This window comes from Equus caballus, chromosome 4 (genome assembly GCF_041296265.1).
Source record: "Equus caballus isolate H_3958 breed thoroughbred chromosome 4, TB-T2T, whole genome shotgun sequence".
Taxonomy (NCBI): domain Eukaryota; kingdom Metazoa; phylum Chordata; class Mammalia; order Perissodactyla; family Equidae; genus Equus; species Equus caballus.
The window spans coordinates 22021864-22037996 of NC_091687.1; the positions used below are offsets into that span (position 1 = coordinate 22021864).

Here is a 16133-nt window from a genome sequence, read left to right on the forward strand (position 1 = left end):
CAAGGATTCTTCCTGAATCCAGTCATTCATTCCAGTCATAGAAATGACACATTGTTCATCAATTACTCAAATTTGAGTTTAAAAACAACCCTTTTCTATTGGTTTCTTCTGTTATTTTGGATGTAAATAGCCACCGCCAAGACTTATCTGTAATTTCAATGCAAGAATACAGGTCTTTCTCAATGAAGAAAGGAAATAGAAATGCAAATTTGGAAATAATTTGCATAAAATCTTGGTGTCAGAACAGAGCTTAAATTCCTGCTTAGGTACATACCAGATGTTTAAATTTAGGAAAATTGCTTAATTTCTTGGAGACTCTAACTTCTGATCTGAAAGTGGAGATAATCACATCTTACAAATATTTTGTAAGGACTAGATTTTATATATGTAGAATACTTAGCACAGTATCAATCTCATAATAGGTACTCCATAAATGATAGCTATTATCGTTTTATTGCTAACACTGTTTTTGTCATAGTGTTGTCCTGTGATGCCTAGTGTGGCAACATCCCTCCACATTTATACAAATGTTGCAGGCCACATCAAGGGCTCTATAACAAGTCATGTTTTAAGAAAATGAATTTCTTTTCCAAGCAGACAATAGAGTAAAAATTATCCCTGTAACTTACGAAAGACTATTATAATTAAGAAATATTTTTTCAACTCTCATCTTCCTGCTAAAAATGAACACAATTTTACCAAATCTACTAGTACGTTCTAAAATATATTCCTTTATATAAACATTAAGCTCCTTTTATCTGATTATTATTATACAAAATAAAATAAATAGCTAATAATTATATAATGACATATTCTTCAGATAAACATTTATTAGCAGAGTTATGGATAGAAATTATACATCCATGTAACTGTACATATGTTATACACAGAGAAATCAATATAGGAAATATTGGAGAAAATCTGAAAAGGGTTAATATTTTTAAGATTTGATATATTGTTACTTATCAAAGAAAATATGCAACTCTTTAAATATTGAACCAATTTTAAAACAGATATTTGTGTTTAAGTATTTATATAGTAATATTTACCATAGATGGTATATTCACTCCTAGAGCTGCTGTAACAAATTATCACAAAATGAGTGGCTTAAAACAAATAAGTTTATTCTCTCCCAGTTTTGGAAGTGAGTAGTTCAATGTCAAAAGTCCACAGTCATCTCCCTCCCCCTGGAGCTTATGGGGACAAGCTGGTTTGCCTCTCCCAGCTTTTGGCGTCTCTTAGCGTTCCTTGGTTGTGAATGCATCTCTCTCTGCTCTATCTTCACACAACCTCTTCTGGGTGTGTTCTCTGTATGTCTATCTTATAAGGCTATTTGTATTGGATTTAGGACCCAGTTGGATAATCGAGGATGATGTCCCCTTCTCAAGATCCTTAAAATAATTACATCTACAAAGACTCTTATTCCAAACAAGATAACGTTCACAGATTCCAGGGGTTGGGACAAGGGCATGTTTGTTTGGGGGCCACCATTCAACCCACTCCAGACTCCACTGTGGTAAAATGTTTTCTGGGTAGATAATTTTTAGAATCATATTATGCATTATTGCCCTTGGTAAGATTCAGTTGTAGAGAAATGAGTCATTCTGAAGTAAATGATGTGGTTTAACTTTTTTTAATCATAGTATTTACCAAGTTTACTGGTCCATGAAAATATTTTTTAAACAAAATACATAGTAATATCTTTGGATGCACTAATATTCCAAGGAACACATTTTCAGCAGGACCAGTTAACGTTCATACATAAGAGTATGGCATATAAATACCTTAAAAAATATATGTGAGTTTAAACTGATCCTATCAGAGTATTTCTGGGAGATTTTTTAAATAAATTCATCACTAAGAACATTTATGGATATAGATGGGTAAAATCTTTCAAATAATCAAAGTCCCTAGTGATTATTGAAAATTATAATAAGTTATGCTGTTGGTGTTCTCAATCAGATCCTTAATTGACACTAAACTCTAGTGAGCAATTTATTTCCGTAGTAAAAGGTAACAGAAGAAACATTCCTTATGGACAATGTACAAAACACAATATAAGCTTCATTTTTCCCTCTTAGTTTTTATTTTGACATTACTGCTCCTTAAAATAGAAACTAAATTTTAACCAAGGATCACTTCTGTCTAGTCTGTCACAGATGCATTCATTGAGGTGAAGAGATGCTGTATTTTTCTGAGGATGATTGTTGGTCAGTAAAGAGGAACTTGGGTGTTTCACTGCATCAGCCAAATAATTCTTTCCCTACCAATGCTTTTGATCATCCACCTCCTCTAGCTCCAGTATTCACAGTGTATCTGAGTCTCTACAATGTACTTTTTATGATGATCCTAACAGTTTTTTCAAGGGCAGAGATAATGGAGAATCTGCCCTTAGCCACTCTACGCAATAGGATTTTGTCCTCCTTTTCTTGTGATTTCTGGCTTCAGTGTGTAGCACAGATAAAAAGGTCATTAAAGATAAGCAGCAATTGAAAAATAGTGGTAATATAGCATTTGCATTATGGATGAGATTTCAAACAACATTTTCTCTGTGTTTTCTATTCAATTCAGTGCAGCCAGTATTTGTGGAATTCTATGTATACAGCCTGTGGTAGGATGTCAGGTACAGAAATGAGGCGTTCATAGTTTCTGGCCAGCAAAGACTCAAGTCTAGTCTAAGGGACAGTGAGATACATAAATAAATGAGGGTGATTGATAGGGGTCTGACATTTCACCAGCCCCACTTCCCCTCCAAAAATTTGACTGATTATCATGCCCAAATATTCAGGAAAACAACTGACCATTTCGTTTTTCTATGCAAGCACATCATGACTTTGCAATCCACAAGACAAATGTCAAACTTCCTTGGGCCTAAGGCCAAACTAGAAGTTACTTTTCTTTTTCTGAATTTAAAGCTTGAGTCACACATAAACAGATATGCTTGCAAAGAGAGGCAGAGCAGTGAGGGCACCCAAAATAGAAAGTGGCCAGCTGTGTGGAGGAGTGACAGAAAAGTGGAAGATCAGCCACTTTCCCCTGTCGCAGGCACGGAGAGCACAGAGTAAAGACAGGTTTCTCACACTTCCAGTGGCAGGCAGAAGAGAGGGACAACTTGTCAAAGGTGGCCTTGCCTTGGCTATGTACTGTAGATGACAACGCCAATGCCATGATGCCCTGGGCGTGAAAAGTAACAGAGAAAGTGGGTGGCTGGCTTTTGCTGTTAAAGCACAAAGCCCTGACACCTAATAAAGCTCTGATAAGCACTTTAGTCTTTATGAAAAATATATGTTCCCTCCAAAACTCTCCAAGTAAGGAGAGCAAGCAGAAGTCCCATGGTCTTAGTTTTTTATAGGATGAAAATGTGAAATGAAAATTCTCTCATTCTATCCTATCAGTCTATCCTAAGACTCTTCCTCTTAGAGTTACACTGTACTCAGTCTCCGAACCAAATCAAAACTAAGTACTATTTTTTAAATTTTTTTATTGAGGTAACATTAGTTCATAACATTAGATATAAATTTCAGGTGTACATCATTATATTTTGATTTCTGTGTAGATGGCACCATGTTCACCACCCAAAGACCAATTACCACTCATCACCTGTCACCACTTTCTTCCTCTTCTCTCCTCCCTCCCTCTTTGGTAACCACCAATCTAATCTGTGTATCTGTGTGTTTGTTTATATATTCTACTTATGAGTGAAATAATATGGTATTTGACTTTCTCTCTCTGACATTTTGCCTAGCATAATGCTTTCAAGATCCATCTACATTGTCACAAATGACAAGATTTCATCTTTTTAATACCTGAGTAGTATTCCACTGTGTATGTATACCACATATTCTTTATCCATCCAACCATTGATGGGCACTTAGGTTGTTCCCAAGTCTTGGCTATTATGATTACTGCTGTAGTGAACATAGGGATGCAGATATCTTTACACATTCACGTTTTTGTGTTCTTTTGATAAATACCCATAAGTGGAATAGCTATATCATATGATAGTTCTAGTTTTTTTGAGAAATCTCCATACTTTTTTCTATGGTAGCTGCACCAGTTTACATTTCCACCAGGAGTGTATGAGAGTTCCCTTTTCTGCATCCATTTTCTACATCCTCTCCAACATTTGCTATTTTTTTGTCTTGTTAATTATGGCCATTTTGATGGGCATTTAGTGATATCTCACTGCAGTTTTGATATCCATTTCCTTAATAGTGAGTTGAACATCTTTTCATTTGCCTGTTGGCCATCTGTATATCTTCTTTGGAAAAATATCTGTGGAGATCTTTTGCTATTTTTACACTTGGGTGTTTCTTTGTTGTTGAGATGTATGAGTTCTTTATGTATTTTGGATATTAGCCCCTTATCAGATATATGGTTTACAAATATCTTCTCCCAATTGTTAGATTGTCTGTTTGTTTTGTTGATGGCTTCCTTTGCCTTATAGAAGCTGTTTACTTTGATGTAGTCCCATTTGTTTATTTTTTCTTTTATTTCCCTTGCCTGATGAGACACAGTATTCGAAAAGGTGCTCCTAAGACTGATATTGAAGATCATACTACCTGTTTTTCCTTCTAGCAGTTTTATGGTTTCAGGTCTTACATTCAAGTCTATAATCCATTTTGAGTTAATTTTTGGGTATGGTGAAAGACAATGGCCTACTTTCATTCCTTTACACGTGGCTGTGCAGTTTTCCCAACACCATTTATTGATGAGACTTTCCTTTCTCCCTTGTATGCTCTTGGCTACCTTGTCAAAAATTAGCTGCCCATACATGTGTGATTTTATTTCTGTGCTCTCACTTCTGTTCCATTGATCTGTGTGTGTGTATTTTTCTGCCAGTTTGACCTCATTAAAAGCCTTATGCTTTTACTTTCCATTAAACATTTTATGTTTTTGATATCATATTTAATCTCACGTGTGTATGTGTGTGTATCCCATAACCTCTTATCATGGAAATAATTTTAGTATTTTTGTCTTTTGTCCTTCATATTAGCTTTATAGGTGGTTTATCGGCTACCTTTAGTGTATATTTGCCCTTACCAGTGATTTTTTTCCTCTAACAATTTTCTTATTCCTATTTATAGTCTTTTCTTCTCCACTTAAATAACTCTTTTTAACATTTCTTGCAAGGCCAGTTTATTGGTGATAAACTCCTTTAGTTTTCGCTTGTCTGGAAAACTCTTTATCTCACCTTCCATTCTGAATGATAAACTTGCTGGGTAAAGTATTGTTGGCTGTAGAATTTTTCCTTTCAGCACTTTGAATATATCATGCCACCTCCTTCTAGTCTGTAAGGTTTCTGCTGAGAAGTCAGCTGATAACGATAGGGGGTTTATTTTGTATGTCACTTGTTACCTTTCGCTTGCAGCTTTTCTAGGATTCTTTCTTTGTTTTTAATTCTTGGCATTTTAATTATAATGTGTCTAGATGTGTGCCTCTTTCGGTTCATTTTTTTTGTGCTCTCTGTGCTTCTTGTCCCTGGATGTCTGTTTCCTTCCTTAGGTTAGGAAAGTTTTCAGCTATTATTTCTCCAAACAGGTTCTCTGCCACTTTGTCTCTCTCTTCTTCTTCTGGGACATGTATAATATGGATTTTAATGTGCTTCATGTTATCCCAGAAGTCCTTTAAAATGTCTTCATTCTTTCTAGTTCTTTTTTCCTTTTTCTCTTCGGCTTGGGTGATTTCCTTTAATCTTTCATCCAACTCACTGATCTGTTCTACTGTGTCATCTGTTCTGCTGTTGAGCCCCTCTAGTGAATTTTTCATTTTCAGTACTGTATTCTTCATTTCTGATTGGTTCTTTTTTATATTTTCCAATTCTTTGTTGAAGTTCTCACTGTGTTCATCTATTCATCTCCCAAGATCAGTAGGCATCCTTATGACTGTTCGTTTGTATTCCTTATCTGATAGATTGTTTATCTCTGTTTCTTTTAGTTCTTTTTCTCAGGATTTGTCGTGTTCCCTTATTTGGAACATTTTCCTTTGTCTCTTCATTTTGCCTATGTTTCTATGCTTATATCTGTGAATTAGGGAGATCAGCTACATCTCCTGATCTTGGAGATGTGGCTTTATGTAAGAGATGCCTTATGGGGCCCAGCAATGTGCTTCCCTCTCATCAGTACTTCCAAATGTTCCAGGAGTGTCTGCTGTGTGGGCTTTGCGTGCGCTTATGTTGTAGTGGGGTTGATCTTGCTGCAGGTGCATGGGTAGGCTGGGGGAGCCCTCATGCCTGCTGGTCTTAACGCTCAGCTGCATGTGTCTGCTATAGTCACTTTAGTCACTTTATTGGGTGGTACAAACCCTAGTACAGCTGGCTGCAAGGTCTAATAGCACACATATGCTGCTGTTCTGCTGTTAAGTGAGTCAGCCCCCAGCATGGCTGGTTGCTAGGCTTAGGGGTTCATAATTGTGGCTGTTTTCAGCTCTCTTATGAGTGCAGCTGGGTGGAGCCAGCCCCAGGTGTGGCAGTACACAATTATTTCAGGAGTTGGAAGGTGGGGCGGACTCCCTATGTGGCATGGCTGTTTGAGATGACCAGTGGCACAAGTCTGCTGTAGCCAACAAGCCCCATTGCCCATGGGCCCATAAACTCTACCAATACAGTTCTGCCCTGTGTGCATGCCCTTCCCCACCGAAGCACACCCACCCGCCCCACTGCTGAGATCCAACACGGTCCACCTAGCAGGCCCAGAAGTTGCCTGTGGACTTGCTGGTGAGTGGCGTCAGTCCTTGGGGCCAGCTGCCTGTCTTGGCTCAGCTGGATTAAATCTGTTCCCTAGTGGGCAGGGCCAATCCCTGTGCTTACAGGCCAGAGGAAGAAATATAGTGGTGTCTGCCATCATCTGTGTGAGTATGCCTGTACTAGGTCACAATAATGGTTGCCACGGGTGTCTCAGTCCCTGGGGAGGTGAGCCCAGTCACCTTCTGCCTCTCTATGTTCACAGAACTTACCAAGTGAGCCTCTTTTATTAAAGGACTATGCACCTTTCTTACGGGTGACTTTGTATTGGCTTTGGGAATGACTGCATCTGTGCATGGGCCCTTTGAGAGTAGGCTTTTCTTTCTCTTATGTTTGATAGATTTTCTGGGGCTATTCCCTGTTGGTCTTAATAGCCAGCAAAGTCAGGTATTATGACACTTATCTAGGTTGTACTGAATTCAAAGGCTGCTTATTGTGGCATAGCTCTCCTGCTCAGGTAACCTCCTCCTCCAGGAAAAGCTTTGTACCTAAAGATTGCTCCTGGCCATGAAGTGCCATGGCTAGAATGTGTTTTTTTCCACAGCAGAAAGGTATTTTTGCCTCTTCCACCTCTGTCGGTATTGCCTCTTGTTGTGGGGGTTCTTTTTATCCAGATTCTACTTCTCTCTCGGGGGTAATTATTCCACAGATAGTTGTGAATTTGTTGTCTTCGTGGGAGGAGGTGAGATCGGAGTCCTCCTATGCCACTGTCTTCCCAGAAATCCCAAATACATACTATTTCTATGCATATTGTTTATTATAATGTATTATGTCATTAATATAAGGAAGTCTGTCTCAAGTTGGCCATCCCAATTACTACACCTCCATTTTTCTCTAAATTATGGTCCAGTGTGTGAATAGGGCATTAGAAACATGTGTGAGATACAGAAGTAGCACAGGGAAAGGTCTGAATACTTCTCTCTACAGGGTCTTGGAACATTTCCCAGAGATGGTGATATGTGAATTAGGCATTTTGAGTAAAGTCTTATAGAATTACCTTTATTGGCTAACTTCAAAATTTTATATAGTCTGTTTCGATTCTTCTTAACCGAAGTAAGTTCTCTTTAATAACATCTACACTGGACAAAGGGACACAATGGAAAGGATGGGAATGACAATGATCCCCTAGTCCTATAATTCCTCCATGCCTAAAAGCTGCCATGTTTCCATGCTTAACACTCCTTTGGGTTCAGAATTGACGCTTCTCCAGGAGCATGGATTAGAATTGGCTCTCAGGGCATCGTTGTGTGTGGGTAGTCAATAGCCAGTGACAACTATCAGTCTACGTCCTATACACAGAGTATTCACAAGTGCTCTCCACTCTCTGCCTGATAAAACAGACCAGTTTCTTAATGGACTCTTTCCCTGAGGCTGTAGCATCTGATAGTAAGTAGGGGTCAAGATTATTCACTGGCTTATGTTTTCCTAAGTCTTTTTATAGGAGGATAGTTCAGTGACATAATCTTACATAGGTAAATTCTTTTAATGAATGGAAATAATCTTCTGAAAAGATGTAAATTGGCAATATAAAGTACTGTCATTAATTATTTTGAGTTAAACATAATCACTAAACCTTAGGAGCACTCTAATATCTTTTTCACCCCAAAGGAAAAAATCAAAATAGCTAGATTTTTCTAAGTAGATTATAACCAGCTTTCTTTGCTTAATCCCAACACTTCTACTTTTATGTACTGACAAGTAAAACTTTAAGAAATATTCATTCATGAAAGTTTGCTAGAGAAGAAAGGGAATTCCAGGTAGAACAAAATCCCCATGCAAAAATAGTTAAATAGCATCGTGTGTGTTTGCATGCAAATGTATGTGTGTGTGTATCTGAGTGTTTGGATGTGTATGCATGTTGCTAGAGACTGAGGTGGTGTGAAAGAAATTCTGCAGATAAAGCTGAAAAGGGAGGGAGGGAGGGTTCATGTGGCAAAAGAACTTGTATCCATGCAAATAGGCTTGAATCTTAATCTTTAGTAGAATGTTCTTCAGAGTTTGCTGCAAATTAGAGGCTAATGATATCGGTTTAGCTGGTTGAAAAAATATTTTCTTTAATGAAAATAAACTGGAATATAACATAGGATTTGTCACAAAAAGTAAGATTGTTTGTGAAACCTTTGTTTCATGATAGCTACAGATAGAAGAGATAGAGAGAGAGAGAGAGAGAGAGAATGACTGTGTGTGTTTATGCTGGGCACCAGCGTAAAATGTATTTCTTACTGTTCTAATGAACAGGAGTTTGAAGACCATTGTTATGAAAACTGAAAAAATGTTTATCAGTAGTTCATTACTCTCTGCTTCTCATTTACATCCATTAAAAATTGGAGTGTGGGAGAATCATATGCAATTGGATCTCAAAAGAGCAATAGCAATCATGCATCGAGCATCCACAATTTTATGTTGATGAGATAGGAGCTAGGTCTGAGACGCAATTGTTTGTCCAAGGTCATCCAGTGACACAAGAGACACCGTGATCCAAGTGAGGTCACGTTCTCCAGTTCTGTTGTTGCTTCTGTTCCACCAGTTACCGCCATCAGCAATGCTAACTAAAAAGCTGTCAGGGCTGGTGGAAACAGCCTATTTGCTGTCTATAGCATGTAAGAATTTCATTTTTAAGAAAAAATGACAAACATAATATGTCCTGTTTTGTGGGAAATCTAAACTCCATACAATGAACTTTTTTCCTTTAATTCCAGAAATTGAATGTTCCCATGACCACCATGACCACCTTTAACATAACCCACCCGTTTTTATATTACCTCATTTGTTGATGCTCTGGACATTGTGGTCATTTTGAGTCCCTTATCCAGAGCTGCCATTTGTGCAAACAAAGCTGTGCTATGTGCTTTAAGCAGTAATGTTAATTGATGATATTGGACTTGATGTGATTGTTGCAAATGTTATGAATTATTTTTTCCTGTGGACAACAACTTGACCCTGGCAATGAACACAGTCCATCACCTGCTGGCAGGACACCAAGGGGAAAAAAAAAGTGATATGATTAGGAAGGATACCATCAACTCAGGTCAGTAAAATGTGGAAGAATCAACGTAGATTCTCAAAATAAGCCACAGCATAGCAAATAATTCTACAAACCAAGGTCTGATTTCAGACACTGAAAGAGAAAAAAGGTTATATTTGGGTTTCTTTTATAACAACTGTAAGTGATCCGTAACGGAGAGAAAAATGTACCTTTAAGAATGACTTACAGTAAATAATGCACAGCTTAAGATTCAAAAATATATCCTTTGAATATAATCTTTTCCTTAAAAACAAAACAAGTAGTAAAACTGTTTGTATTTAAAATATTTTTGTAAAATTTATTTGTAGAAATTCTTTGTGTTTATTTAATGTGAAAAAATAAAATATTTGAAGTAATCCATTTCTGTTTTGTGCACGTTCAAGACAATATTGTCTGTTCGAAATATATCTTTCTGTACTTTGTTTGAGTTGCATACTGTATTTACAAAAAGGGAAAGTGTGTAGAGAAGAGAAAAGCAGAGTTAATCAGATGGCAGAAAAGTATGTTTATTGTATTAAATTTTAAAAAGGTTTTCAAAATTCAGAAGACTTCAACAGTTAACATAAAAAAGGCTGTTCACAGATATTAACAAGTATCATTTTATACATTTAATTCAGATTTTTTGAAGATATATTTACTTTTGCCACTTAGTGTATCAATAAAGTACCTATTATTATTGGATGTGTTTTTAATATTTACATTATATCATATTATACTTATTGTTCTGTAACTTTTTTCTTTTGCCCTAATATCATGTTTATACAATCTATCCAAATGATATATGCAATGGAGTTCAATCTTTGGAACTGATGTATAGAGCTCTGTTAAGGGTATACCAAGAGCAATTTAGTTTTTTCACTTCCCCTTCATCACGATTTAGGTTGTTTTTAATTTGTCAAAACACTAATAAAATATATGTGCTTCTGTCTCCACTTGCCCTGAGATAAGTGATCCTCTAGCACAAATGCTCAGATGAGGCTGGTGCCCACTCCCAGAATATGTCATCCATTGTGTTCAGGGGGTAGGTACAGACTGTTTGCTTGCAAAAGGAATTCCACCCAATTTAAATTCTCATTAAACTTGCACAAATATTGCCATTCTCTCTCATCCTTGCCATACTTGTTGGTTCTTAATTTTTTTGCCATTATAATAAGGTAAAATAATACTATTTATTTCATAGTTCAACAATTAATAGTAAGAATATCTCTTTGCAGATCTAGCCACATTTTAGTTTTTCTATTAATATCCTTTTGATATATTTTGTTTATCTTTCTTTTAATTTGAGTGCTTACCTTATGGCTTTGTAAGAATTTTAATAATTTTGGGGGGAGCACATGAGGAAGATTGGCCCTGAGCTAACATCTGTTGTCAGTCTTCCTCTTTTGCTTGGGGAAGATTGTTGCTGAGCTAACATCTGTGCCAGTCTTCCTCTATTTTATGTGGATGCTGCCACAGTGTTGCTTGACAAGTGGTGCTAGGTCTGCACCTGAAATCCAATCCTGCGAACCCCAGGCCACCTAAGCAGAGTGCGATCTTAACCACTACAGCGCAGGGCCAGCCCCTTGATGATGTATTTTATTTAACTCAATATATCTAAAATGTTATCATTTCAACATGTAACTGATATAAAATTATTAATGAAATTGTTTTCTTTACTAACTATTCCAAATCTTGTGTGTATATCACACTTTCAGTATTTTTTAATTATTATCTTTATTTTTTCCACTTTATTGAGGTTTAACTGACAAATAACATTGTAGGATATTTAAAGTGTACATCATGATAATTTGGTGCATGATTCCATTGTGGAAGGATTCCTCCCATCTCTTTAATTAATACATCCATCACCTCACGTATTGATCTTTTTTTGTGAGAATATTTATTTTTCTCACTTAGCAAATTTCAGTTATACAATACAGTGTTATAAACTAGTCACCACATTATACATTAGATCCTCAGACTTTGGTAATCTTATAGCTGAAAGTTTGTACCCTGTTACCAGCCTCTCCCTATTCCCCCTCTGTCCCCGCTAGCCCCTGACAACAACTTTTCTACTCTCTCTTTTTATGAGTTTGATTTTTTTTTAGAGTTGACATGTAAGTGACAACATGTAGTGTTTATCTTTCTCTATCTGGCTTATTTCACTTAGCATAATGCCCTCAATGTCCATCCACATTGTCACAAATAGGTTCTAGATAACATTATTTGTCAGATATCTTATGCTAAATATCTTATTCTAAGCTGTTTCTTATTTTCTAAGCTGTGATAGTGGTTTTCTTGTACATAATATACTTTAATATTTGGTGTAATTTTCCTTATTTGATGTATGTATTTAGAAAATGTCTTACTCTGGTTTGAGATATTCCTTTTTGCTATTTGTTTGATAAGGGATGTTATCTTGAATGGGACTTTAATATATTGAATAATAGGTTTGTTTTTGTATTTAAGAAGATCATGTTGTTTAACTTTTTAAATAAGCTTTTGTATTTTGGATAGCTTGTAGATATTATTATATGTCCTGTGCATGGAGGATATTACATGCCGTGCTCAGAGTCCCTGAAATCCCTTCACCCAGGTGCCCATAATATTAAGTTCTTAGAGTACCAGGGTACATATTTCAAAACTAAGAAAGCAATATGGGTACATTTGTTGTTGTTAGTGCCATGAAGTCAATTCCGTCTCTTAGTGACTGTCTGTACAGCAGAGCAGAACCCTGCCCAGTCTTTTTGTGCCATTCTCTCACTTTATGGCACTATATCAGACAATGCTCTACTGATATTCATGGGGATTTCATGGCCAGTTTTCTTGAAAGTGGGTGGGCAGGTCCTTCTTCCTAGTCTGTCTTAGTCTGGACGCTTTGCTGAAACCTGTCCACCATGGTTGACCCTGCTGGTATTTGAAATCTCAGTGACATAGCTTTCATCATCACAGCAACATGCAGCCCCCACAGTATGACAACCTACAGATGGGTGGTGTGGTTCTCTGATCGGGAAATGAACACCACCTGAAATGGTAAGAGTGCCAAGTCTTAACCACTAGACCACCAGAGCTGGCTATGGGTACATTGCTATGATACAAAATCCAGACTCCATTCATATTTGACCCATTTTCCACTAGTGTCCCTTTTCTGTTCCATGATCCAATCCAAGATATCACATGGCATTTGTCATCAAGACTCATTTCTTTCTCTGTGACAGTTTCTCAATCTTGCTTTTAGTCACTGATGCTTGAAAAATGCTACCCTGGTATTTTGTAGATTGTCCCTCAACTTGGATTTGTCTGATGTTTTTCATGATTGGACTGTGGTTATAGGTTATGAGAAAGAGTACTACAAAGTGAGTTGTCTAATATAAGAAGGTACCTGATAACAATATGACTTATTACAGATGATGTTAACTTGATCACTTGGTTAAGGTGGTGTCTGCCAGTTTCTCTATAGTGAATTTATTATTTCCATTCCCACACTCTACTTTTTGGAAGCAAGTCACCAAATGCAGAGGTCAGAGAAAGGATTAAGCCCACCTCCTAGAATGGGGAAGGGTATTTCCATATATTTTGTGGAATGTTCTGTAAGGAATATTTTCTCCTTCTCCTCCATTTATTTATATATTCTATCATTAATATCACCATAGGTTCATAATTATTTGTTTTGTGGGGGGGTTATAATTTTACAATGTTGCATTTATTTTGTTGTTCAAATTAGTTTTGATCTGAGCATTGGGAACTCCTTCGAGTAGGCACTCACATTCTTTTGATATGTGCCCATCTTTTTGTTTTTGTACATGTTCTTGTCTTTGGTCTTATTAGATGTACTTACTGTTTCTTTTAGTATATTTAGAGGTATACAAAATGCCATATTATTTGTATGACGCATTCAAAACAGCACTTTAGATGACACTTTAGCTGGTTTTGGAATTCTAAATTGGGGTTTTATTTGGGGAAGATTAGCCCTGCAGGTTTTCCCTTCATTGCCAGAAGTAGCTACCCTGGCTGACAAGGCTACAGTTATTATTACTGTCATTTTTTTGTAGTTCCTTGATCTTTACTTTCTGGTAACATTTTTTAAATGAATTATTCAGTTGAAATACAATGCACAAGCTTACAGCTCAATGTTCTTCCAATAATGTTCACATATGTCTTCATCTTCCAGGCAAAGACACCAGAGATTATCGAGTCACAAAATCTCCCTTGGTTCAGCCTTCAGGTCGGTCCCTGCGGGTGAGCCCCCTGTCCTGACTTCTAAAAGTATAGACTAGTTGTACCTATTTGTTACCTTACCGTGAAGGGAAACATACAAATTTAGGAGTTTTTTCCTTTTATGTCTGGCCTCTTTCACTCCACATATATTTGTGAGATTCATCTATGTTGCTGTATGCATTTATTTTCACAGCACGCTGCTTTTCCATTTTAGGAACATACCATGGTTTAATTATCTATTCTACTAGTATATTTAGTTATGCTTTATTCAGCTTGTCTTTGTGTTTAGAATAGAAAAGAACTGACCATAATTCCAAAATAATATTATTTCAAGGAAGAGAACAAGTAAATACATGATAGATACTTTTCATCTACCCGAGAAGGCAGATGTGTTGATCTTAATTTAGAATACGCTGTCAAATTTGGATGTACTTGGGCAGAGTGAATTTAAGGCTGATTAATCCTGGATTATTTTGTGGAGAGGGACACAGTAGGATGGATATTATAGAAATGGACACATATAGCCATATTCTCTATAAAACATAAATTTATAAATTATCTTTAAGAAATTTTATTATAAGTACCTAGTTCCTATGTTTCAGAAGAGCCAGTGTTTAGTGTTACTTTGTTGTTGTGTGGATGAATGAGGTGTAAATAGTTTAAGGTGAATTTTTTTTATCTTTTCAATTTTTGTTATGCTTGACATATAATCTTGGCAGCCCTTATGTTTACTCTCTATTGAAAAATATATGGAAGCAAATCAGACTAAATAAAACAAATGAGAACCAAAACTTTGATTGGTTTCTAATTTAGGTGGAGATTTTCCTTTGCTGAACTTGCAGGGCTCATGTCCATGAGAGAAAGACCCACAAGAGGAACACTGAGGTTTACTCCTCTCACTCACTTAATGGCGGTCCCTTCTGCATGTTGTGGAGATGCATTGTTTCATCATGGCCGTGCTTATGGGCAAGAGATGCAAGGAGAGAGAACTGATGATTAACCAATGCACAGAGAAAATACTCTGAATTTCAAAGTGACTTATAAAAGGTTACTTCTGTGACCTGGGCTTGAGATACTTTATTGACTGTCCACATCACGGGTCTGCAACTGAGACTGCATTTTGCCTCAATTCATTATCTTGTGAAAGGTGGTTGTTTCATAGCCCCACTAACATTTATATCACAGGCACTTAATTATATGTCCAATGTCCACTCTAATTGTCAGAAGTTTGTGGTTTATTAAATTTCTTTTTAAAGATCCAGGGCACGGGGCCAGCCTCGTGGCTGAGTGGTCAATTTGTGTGCTCCTCTTCGGTGGCCCAGGGTTTCACCATTTTGGATCCTGGGTGCGGACATGGCACTGCTCATCAGGCCATGCTGAGGTGCCGTCCCACATAGCACAACCAGAGGCACTCACAACTAGAATACACAACTATGTGCTGGGGGCCTTTTGGGAGAAGAATAAAGAAAAAAAGAAGAAGATTGGCAACAGTTGTTATCTCAGGTGCGAATCTTTAAAAAAAAAATAATAAAAATAAATGAATATCCAGAGCCCAATATAAAGTCTACATCATTGTAAATTCTCAACATATATTTGCTGACTGCCTGAGTGACTAAATTAATGAAAAGTCAGCCACCACCCAAATCAGGTGATATTTATGGAGTACAATGACTATCTCATAGTCTCATAGCCTCCTTTATATCTGAAATCTGCCTTCTTTAAAAGAGCTCATCTTTTCAAAAGAGAAGCAATCAGAGCTCTGAGTGAGGAAAGAAATACTAGCCTGTCAGAACCTATCTGTCAAATCTATCCTGGCATCATGGCAGAGATAATACTCTGCAACTGCAGATACATCTCCCTCACAACTAAGGTCTAACCAGACGCCCAGACATAATTATTATTAAGTCAAAAATGTTCCATTTTCTGACAGATCAATTGTTCCTAACAAAATACTAGGAACATTCTTGACCCAGGGATAACAATTTTTTGATTTGAAGCAATCAATGTCAACATAACCTTGTCCTTTTAAGAAAGGACTCTGCCATTTTTTATTGTTTCTTTTTTCCAAATCCCTCATAGGTGGTTATTTCAAAATAATTTTTAATTGTCCATTATTTCATCATTTATACTCCTCAAAAGGGCAAATAACATTATATTTACTCCATTCAA

At 36.8% G+C, this 16133-nt stretch overlaps 2 long non-coding RNA genes across 2 annotated transcripts in view; one reads left to right on the forward strand and one right to left on the reverse strand.

The window, feature by feature from the left end:
* The window catches only part of LOC111772361 (uncharacterized), a 137979-nt gene that overhangs the window by 26438 nt on the left and 95408 nt on the right, over positions 1-16133 (reverse strand). The gene's annotated exons all lie outside the window — the stretch shown is intronic.
* Positions 7194-15053, forward strand: LOC138923949 (uncharacterized). Its single transcript, XR_011438328.1, has 3 exons — positions 7194-7293; positions 13918-13971; positions 14778-15053. It is a non-coding gene; the product is annotated as an uncharacterized lncRNA (long non-coding RNA).